Source organism: Dioscorea cayenensis, chromosome 10 (assembly GCF_009730915.1).
Source record: "Dioscorea cayenensis subsp. rotundata cultivar TDr96_F1 chromosome 10, TDr96_F1_v2_PseudoChromosome.rev07_lg8_w22 25.fasta, whole genome shotgun sequence".
Classification (NCBI taxonomy): Eukaryota; Viridiplantae; Streptophyta; class Magnoliopsida; order Dioscoreales; family Dioscoreaceae; genus Dioscorea; species Dioscorea cayenensis.
The window spans coordinates 17312612-17322735 of record NC_052480.1 but is presented as its reverse complement, the minus strand read 5'-3'; the positions used below and the strand labels follow the sequence as shown (position 1 = coordinate 17322735).

Sequence of the window (10124 nt, the reverse complement as noted above, 5' to 3'; positions counted from 1 at the left end):
ACTATCTTCCAAGAGAATCATGGTGTCAAAGCCGTAGAACCACTACAAAAGCCTTGCCAATACCTCTCTAAACCCTAGCCACAAGTCTCTCAAAAGTTGGAGGAGAGATGGAAAGAAGGATACTAAAATCGGGCTTAATCGCGGCTTTAAAAGGGCTGGAATCGGGCATCCATACGGTCTTTTGGATGTTCCACATGCCCTTGTGAAATTTCCACATGAGCATTGGGAATTTCCACACGCCCGTGTGGATTCTCTGAAAATCTCATTTTCAGCCGGCTGTGAACAGTACTGGCTACAGTAAATTATTACATGTTTTCTACAATAACCTGCTACAGTGCTGGCCTGAAACACTCCCGAATCCATGTTTTTCTTCAAGGTAACATAAACGGGCACATGATTACGCCGTAGATCATGTCGCTTCATCAATAAACTTCGTTATTGCTGAAGATCTTGCTATCAATGCATAAATTGGGATACTCGAATGTGACTGGCTCTGTGCCCCTCTAAAGCATTGGAATTGCTTGAATACATGGAGGTTGCCACACATTCTCATATCTTGAGCCCAACTTATTTCTTCGCGTTTGTTTCTTCCCAAGATTTCATCAAATAGTGCATTCAAAATCTGCATTGGCTTCTTTCTTCAACATTCGGCTTCACAACACTACATTCATAAAAGTAACACAAATGCACAAGTATTAGCGTTAAAACCTGATAAAAGTAATGCTCATCATAAGGAAAGAATGCTTCCCATTCTTAACACTCAAGCACTTATCAAACTCTCCCACACTTAAGCTTTTGCTTGTCCTTAAGTAAAAATAAAATATTAAAGCATAGACGAAGGTAATGTTGGAAGTTCTTGGCCTTAGGTTCACCAAAGCATGCAAGGAGAGCATTCTACGAGGGAAATTTCAACATTAAATACGAAAAATCAATTCTCTAGCTAAAAACTTGAATAAAAAAGGACAACAAACCCAAAATCTTGTAAGTGTGTGTAAACTCACTCAAGTCAACCCAAATTATACTCCTCAAAGTTCTACGTATAAGGGACTTATTTATCTACACAAAGCAACAAAAATTAAAAAGATGGTAGTAGCTTCACACATCCTCTAAGGTAGCCCTTTCCCAAGAGACCGCTAAGGTGGCTTTCATACTTTCAAGGTCGTAGCTTTTTCTACCAGGATGGTAGCTTTCACTTATCCCATGAGATAGCTCTTTCTCTTGTTAGGGCATAACTAATATCCGACTTATGAGAGTAGCTTCATACTTCATAGGTGCTAGTTCTTTTGACCCAACATGCACAACTAAACAAAATAACTATTTTGTTCTTTTTCCTTTTTTTTATTAATAAAATGAAACAACTCTAACTAGTCCCTTTTAACATCAAACTTGAGTTTCTAAACGAGTTTAATGAGCGAGTAATGCAACAAGTGTCAATCAGGCAAAAATTCCTTGAAATTCAAGCAAAAACTAGAGCATGACAACATTCAATGTTAAAAATTCTCCCGAACACAAGAATACAATTATTGCAACTAAGGTGAACCGCCGTTGGCTATGCGAGCATGTATGTCAATCAAAACTTGTATAAAAGACATGTGCATTATGAAACTCCCCCCCACACTTAAGTTGTACATTGTCCCCAATGTACACATGCAAGCTCACTAATAATGTATATCAATCAAAAATATATGTGGGAGAAGAAATCAAAACAATATTCTCCTAACTCCTAATGTTGCACTTGATGGAGCTAAATCCTTGGAAGTGATGTTCCAACCGGTTGTGAAGCACACACGGCCAAGTGCCAAAACACCTTGGCCGTGTCCATAACTAGTTCTCAATTCCCATACTGAGAAGACCATCTGCACGCATACACAAGGGGGTTTAGTGAAGCTTAATAAAACAAAAATAACTCGAGTATATAAAAGATAAAGCAATGAATACAAGTCGAGACAACAAAATGAAAAATAAAAGACATACTCAGAAGGAAAATCCTTTCTGAGTAGTACAGGTCTAACAATAATACAAAATAAAGAAAAAATAATAAGAAAGAAATAAGATATGCATCAAGTGTCAATGTCATCTGCTGTCGGCTCCTACCCTTACTGCTGGTGGTGGTGATGATGCATAAGGTGGATCAACTGGTGCTAGAATAGGCGATGGTGGTGCCGGAGATATTTGAGGGGTCCTCGGCCACAGGACAAATGATGAGGTGACGTCTTGCTCTAAAAATCTGCTGTAGGGTGTCAAAACGTGCTATGAACTCAGTGTGCTGAATAGCTTGTGTCATCCAAACCTCGGGATCTCACTCCATGGCACACCCCTAAAGCACTCTCGAGCCTCTCAAAATGATCGTAGGCTCGAAACAGTGAAAAGCATGCATACTGGGGGTGGCTCCTCTGCCACAAGAGGTGCCTCGGTCTCTATCGGTGTCGGCTGAGGCTCAGGGGCGGGCTGAGAAGCCTTGGCATCATCGCCATCACCCTCGGCTATCTCTGGTGCGAGCGTAATCAAAGTATATACTCTGGACTGGACCCTGCGAACCATCCCCATCAGCCTCATCGTCTATATGCCCAGAAGAGCAGGTATACTTGCCTTCTTGGTCCCTCGAATCGCGTCTAGAAGACCCATACCCTTAACTAATCTCGTGAGGTAAGAGCCTGAGAAAATCACTCCTAATCTGGCATACTGCCCCTGATGTCGTATACACTCTACGATAATATGTCCCAAATTAATCGGTGTGCTCTAAACCATCAAATGATACAGAAGCTCCTGCTTGCTCAGGACGCTGGTACTATCACCACAACCATTTACCGACCTGCTCATAATGGCTTGCAAATATCGATATGCTAGTCAGGAAAAGCATGTGGCCTTGGACACCCTTGAGTCATACTGGCCCTGACCGCATAACACTCCATACGCTCTCTGCGTTGTCAAGGTGCTACGATAATCTGTCGACAACTGAGCGTACTCCTCATACGATCCCAACAGGATCGAAAACTGTGTCACGCTCATATTGTAGTGATCCCCTAGTGCTCTAAACTGTATAGCGACTCTGACAAGGTCCCCTTGCGTATATCCTGCAAGTGCACGGGTTTGTCGAAGTAATAATCCCGGGTGAGCGGGTATCGAATCCACAGGGTGTAGGGAATAAAAATACTTAATTTGATTCATAGCTATGTGAAAGATCAACGATAATGAGTGTGATAATGATTCAATTCTCAGCAATAAAAGCAACAAGAAAGAGAGCAGAAATAAAGAAGGGGGTAAGGCAATCGATAAAGATGGGGTACCCGGATAATGCTCCACCTAGAATAATTGTTTCAAGTGCAAGAACCCTCTATTATGCTTCCTAATCAATGCAATGGTGAGTCGTGGAAATCCTTAATTACATAGTCCCAAATCTAAGGTCTACTATGCCTAACACTATACATGTCCCGGAGGAGAAATCGAACAATCTCAACACCTCACACTCGCATAGAGTTCCAATGAACACTACGGATTCCAAGTGATAAATCTCTTCCTAATTATATATCTAACCCTTGTTCCAGGTGGAAGGTCCCTAACCACAATTAAGCCCTAGATACTAAGATCACCTCAACGCTTCACTCCGTTGCACGTGCAACTAAGCCCCAGAGGAAGTTCATCCCTTAGACCATTTACTCTATTATAGCCACAAAGAACTCGATGAACGGAGGTAGAATCTATCACATCGGAGGGGAAAGGGGGACGCTCCCCTGCACTCTCGACTCACCCTCTCAACCCTCTCCAACCTAGCTTTTGTCTAACGCTCGTGGTGTGTCACTCACTCACAAGGTTACCAACAAGAACTCTCAACCCTAGTGTCACTCTAGGGGAAATATTCATACAATCAAACATTCAAGGTTGGGAACTCACAAGAAACATCAATTTATTGAAAGCATAATAAAGAGTTTCAAATGAAACGAAATACATCCTAGGGTTCACAATCATTCTAGTATCCCACTAGGGGTTTAGCTCTCCATGGAGCTAAGTACAATCAAAGAAATCGAATGTAAAAAGTAATGAATCCATAAAAGAAACCCCCTCGATAATCGTGTCGATGGTCTTTGTGGAAAGTCCTCTACTAGTCGTCCAAAGGATTCCCTCATCCGGTATAGGATACGCCTCGACGGAAGCTCCCCTACCAACCTTCTTCCTAAGGAATCATGATGTCGGACCCGTAGAACCTCTCCAAAACCTTGCCCAATACCCCTCGAAACCATAGCCGAAGCCCTCTCTCAAGTTGGGGAAAAGATGGAGAAAAGAATATCAAAATCGGGGCTGAATCGGTTTTAAATAGGCTGGAATCGGGCGACTAAATGGTCACGGATGCTCCACGCGCCCGTGCGGAATTTCCACACGGGCGTGGATAATTTCCACACGCCCGTGCGGATTCTCTGCTTCTCTGATTTCTCGGCCGGTTGTGAACAGTGCTGCTACAGTATGTGCTATAGTGCTACTACATTTCTTTACTACAGTATTCGATCTGAATAGCTTCCTAATTCCATACTTTCATCAGGGTAACGCAAACGGGCACATGTTCACGTCGTGGATCACTTGCTTCTTCAATGGTGTAAACGTTAGTGGAGCTCTTGTTCTATGTGCATAAGTCGGAATGCTCGAATGTGCCTGCCTTCGTACCCCTCCAAATGGATGTGCCAACTCGAATACGAGGAGGTTGGCATACACTCTAGCATCTCACACCTGACCTATGTCTTCGCGTTTGAACCTTAGCAAGATTTCCTCCAAAATTGGTGCATTATGATCCACATTAGCCTATTTCATTCATTCTCGGCCTCACAACCCTACCTGCATAAAAGTAATATAAAAACACACATATTATTGTAAAAACCCAAGAAACGTAATGCTCAACATAAGGAAAGAATGCTTCGCATTCATATCACACAAGCACTTATCAAACGCCAATGTCAAATCTATCATAAGAATGGTCGAACTCGAATGATGATAGCACCTCGAGGGTAAGTGCATGGATGGCAGGCTCTCTGATCATCAATAACTGTCTCCAACCTCCAACAGAGATAAGATCCTCTACCTTATCTGCCAACTCATCTCCCTACTGTATATCTTACAATACGCTCGTATCTAGGAAGCGAGTGTGTCTGAACTGAAGCTTTGACAAATGCTTAAACCGAGCCTCATGCTCGGGAATAGCAAACTCAGTGCTCTCTGTCTCAGGGGGCTGCTCTCTGGGATGTTTGCCGCCCACGATCTTAGTCCTAGGTGCCATATATGTAAGAATTAAAAAGAAATCATTCAAATTGGCTCACAGGCATAATGCTGCAGGAATCGACATGGTCGTGTAGAAATTCCACACACCCGTATGGAACCACGGGGACATGAAAAACGCACAGCCGCATGCTAAAAACTCACAAATACATCATTATATCCCATCTAATTTCTTTCTAAGCATGCAAAACCCCTTCTAATTGTATAGAGGAAGCAACATTTACTATTTTCATCCATTAAAACCAATAATTGACGAAGAGAAGAAGGAAAGAGGGTTTACCGACAAGTTAACGATGTTGAACTTGGGAACGGCCGGAATAACAAGTACAAATCCTTCTAAAATGATGGTACGAGGTTGGGACAGAGTAAGAATGCGCTCTCTGATTGATTAGGGGTATGAGATTGAAGAGATACGATGTGATTTTAAAGAAAACTCGCGCCTCTTGATGTTCTGTACATTCACACGGTCATGCAGAAATTACCCATGCCTATGTGGCTCAGAAGGATAGCATCCACAAGTGCAGACACATGCCCCTGTGCGCTCTTGAGATAACACTCCTTTACTCTGAACACATCTACAAGGGCGTACGAAAAATACCCACGCCCGTGTGCCCAACCCACAGGGGCAAACACACGCCCATGTGGCTTCTTTGTCCAATCGAGAAAATTCTCTAGGTATGACCCAAGCCCATGCAGAAATTCAACACTGGCGAGGACCATCACAGGCCCAGGTCACAGGGGCACTCACACGCCCTTGTGTCTTCTCGGGATGGAGGAGAGGTCTTCTACAGTGATCCACATGGGTGTGTGGAAATTACCCACGCCCATGTGTTTGTCACAGGATCACCCACAGGGGTGAGTCCACACCCTTGTGCGCTCTCGGGAAAAATCTCTAAGTCTCTACAGGAAGACACACGCCCGTGCAAAAATTACCCACGGGCCTGTGAATGTCACAAGCTCGTTCACAGGGCGAGTCCATGCCCCTATGTCCACTCAGTATAAGCAAAACAGTAGAGACCCACGGGCGTGTGGAAATTTCACGTGGCCCGTACGTTTTCTCTTGATGCCTTAGAAAACTCTGCAGGTCCTATAGAAAAATTCCTGAACATATAAACACACCCAAAGCCTGCCCTATCATGCAAAATATACTAGAGAAAACACAAAAAAACTCGCTTAAAGGACCAACAACTTCGCCAAATACATTTAAGCACACGATAACACCAACTCATCCACAAGAAAATCACAGAAATGCATCAAAACATATAGACACCAACACTCAACGTCTTATTCATGCAAGCACTAAACTAACAACTAGGAAAATAGTAAATGCTTGGGTTGTCTCCCAAGAAGCGCTTTGTTTAACATCACTTAGCTTGACGTACCTTGTCTTACCTCACGGGGGCTCATAGATGAAGGTTTCCCTCTTACACATGACTTGAAAGCACGATGAGCAAAGCCTTTTGAAGGTGGAGGGGGAGTTATCGCATTTGTAACCACTTGTGGATCCATCACTCTTGTTGAACTCTTGTGCATCCCCAACAGCCTTGGGGTGTTTCTTATGCCATCTCCTTCCCCGCTTCTTCTTCCAGAGCACCTTCTTCATAATCCCCGTGGTAGATGCCTCAACAAAAGGAATGTTTATGTGTGATAAGTGCTTGTGTGATAAGAATGTGAAGTTTTCTTTCATTATGATAAGCATTAGTTTCATCAGGTTTTAGCACTAATATGTGTGCATTTATGTTACTTTCATGCATATAGGGTTGAGATGCCGAATGTTAAAGAAAGAAGCGAATGTAGATCGTGAATGCACTATTTAGAGGAAATCTTGAGAAGGGTCAAACACGAAGACATAAGTTGGGTTCAAGATGCAAGAATCTGTGCCAACCTACTGGTATTCAAGTTCGCACAATGATTTGGAGGGGCAAAAAGGGAGTCACATTCAAGTATTCCGGCTTGTGCATGTATAGCAAGATCTTAACCAATGAGGTTGTTTATTGAAGAAGCAAAGCCATCTACGACATAAACGTGTGCCCGTTTATGTTACCTCAATGAAAAAATGGATTCGGTAGTGTTTCAAGCTAGCACTATAGTAAAGAGCTGTAGCAAAACAATGCAGCAATTTACTGTAGTAGGTACTATTCACAGGCGGTCGAGAAACATGAATTGCAAAGAATAAACATGGCCGTGTGGAAATTATACACGCCCGTGCGAAATTTCCATGTGCCTGTGTGGTGAATCCACAGGGGCGTGTGGATGCCCGATTCCAGCCCTATTTAAACCCGATTTCAGCCCTGATTTTAGCATTCTTTTCTCCATCTTTTCCCCAACTTGAGAGAGGGCTGTGGCTAGAGTTTTGAGAGGTATTGGCAAGGGATTTTGAGAGGTTCTATGGCTTCGACATCGTGCTCCGTTTGGAAGAAGGTTAGTGGGAGAGATTTCGTCGGCACTGATCTTGCGAGGTGTATTCTAGGCCGGACAAAGGGACCTTTCTAAGAGTCGGGGCTTCTCCACAAGACCATTGTCATGACTATAGAGAGGGTTTTCTATGGATTACTTGTTTTTACATTTGATTTCATTGTTGATTATAACTAGCTCCATGGAGAGCTAAACCCCCTAGTGGGTACTTGGATTTGTGATCCCTAGGATGTATTTGTTTCACTAAACCTGTTATTATGCTTTCATTAATTGATATTTTAATTGAGTTCGAATCTTGAATGCTTGATTGAATGAATAATCTCTTAGAGTGACACTAGGGTTGAGAGTTCTTATTGGTAACCCTTCTGAGTAAGTGACACACCACGAGAGTTAGAAAAAACTATATTGGAGAGGGTTGAGAGGGTTGAGAGGGTGAGTCGAGAGGTAGTGGACCGTACCTTTTTATCTCTGGTGTGATTTTATCCTATCTCCATTTCCTCAAGTTCATTGCTGTCATAGTAGAGTGAACAGGGTAAGGTATGACCTTCCATTGGGGCTTAGTTGCAGAGGCAATAGAGTGAAGCGTTGAAGTAATTTTTACACCTTGGGCTTAGTTGTGACTATGGACCTTCCACCTAGACCAAAGGGTTAGGTCTACTTCTAGGAAGAGGATTTATCACTTGGAATCCCTAGAACTCATTGCAATTCTATACAAGTACGAGGTGTTGAGATTGTTCAATTTCTCCTCCGGGACATCGTATAGAGTTAGTCATGGTTGACCTTAGATTTGGGACCATGTATTGGAGTATCCCCTTGACTCATTATTGCATTAGTTAAGAAGCATAATAGAGGGTTTTTGCACTTGAAACGATTGTCCAAGTTGGAACAATATCCGAGCACCCCGTTCATATTGATTGTCTTACCTTCTCTTTACTTGTGCTTCTCTTTCTTGTCTCTTTTACTTTTGTTTGCATTACATCTTGTCAATCAAATCACTATTCATCATTACTCAGTTAAGAAACAATTTAAGTTTTTTTATTCCCTACTCCCTATGGATACGATACCCAGTTACTTGGGATTTTATTACTTGACAAACCTGTGCACTTGCGGGATATATGCAAGGGGCATTGTCAATGTTTAATTGCTTAAACAAACCCAACTATTTCTTGTACTATTCATCCATTTGGTCGTTCATCAATCTAGAGGGATAAGATATTCTTGGCTTGTAAGGTGTGGGTACCACCTCCTTCTCCTTGTTTGCTTCCCTTCTCAACCTCTACGACCTCGGGTGCTTCAACATTGGTCTTCTCACTCAAAAGCCTACCCTCAATCTCATGACCACTTATCAAAGTGCTCGCCTTCACATATTCTCTTGGATTGGTCTCAGTGTTACTTGGCAAGCTTCCTTGTGGTCTCTCCGATAGAGACTTTGCAGTTTCCCCACTTGATTCTCTAGATTATACAAATGAAGAAGTGTAGTTGCCAAGTGTAGCCTCGACCGATTGGAACTGTGTATCCGATGATTGCACAAATCGGGGTCAAGGCATTTCTCTAAGTCAGTCATTCGGGTCTCCAAACCTGAAACTCTATTCTCCATGTTTAGGGCTTGTTGTTGTTGAAAACCCGGTGGTGCCATGGCCTTTTGCTGCCCTTTGTTACTCCATGAAAAGTTGGGTTGAATCTTCCAACTCGGATTATAGTTGTTTCTATATGGATTAACTTGGTTCCTCATTACATTACCCACAAAATCAACTTGCTCTGTAGAAGATGTATCACCAATAGAGATCGGGAAATCATATGGAGCATGTCCTCCATCGCACCGGGTGCAAGTAGTCACGGCCGCCACTCTATTAGAAGTTAGAAGGTCTAACTTCTTACTCAATGATTCCACTTAGGCCGCCAAAGAAGTGACTGCATCTATTTCATGGAGCCCGGCAACCTTTTTCCTTTCCCGCGTGTTCTACTAGTAGATGTTCATGGCCATATCCTTTACCAACTGTCGGGCTTCTTTTGAAGTCGTACTCCCCATTGTACCTCCTGTGTCGGCATCTAACAATTACCTTGTACTCGGATTCAACCCATTATAGATCCCTTAGGGAAATCCATGTTGTGGGCACCTCCGCGAAACATCCTTGAAGCGCTCCTATGTCTCAAACAATGACTCAAGATCCATCTGTACAAACGATGATAGCTCATTGTGAAGGTTTACTAACTTTCCTGGAGGGAAGTACGTTGCAAGGAACGCTTCAACCATTTCATTCTAAGTCGAGATGGATGCTTTTGGCAAAGAATGAAGCCACTGCTTGGCTCTTCCTTTGAGAGAAAATGGGAAAACCCTAAATCTGATGGCATCATCCGACACACAATTGATCTTCAGCATGTCACAAACTTCCAAGAAGCTCTCTATGTGATTGCTTGGGTCCTCATCAACCAAACCATTGAACTAC

At 42.8% G+C, this 10124-nt stretch overlaps 1 non-coding gene across 1 annotated transcript; it reads left to right on the top strand.

Moving 5' to 3' along the window:
• Positions 1–9776: 9776 nt before the first annotated feature.
• On the top strand, positions 9777–9883 carry LOC120271289. Its single transcript, XR_005539906.1, has one exon. It is a non-coding gene; the product is annotated as a small nucleolar RNA R71 (small nucleolar RNA).
• Positions 9884–10124: the final 241 nt, after the last annotated feature.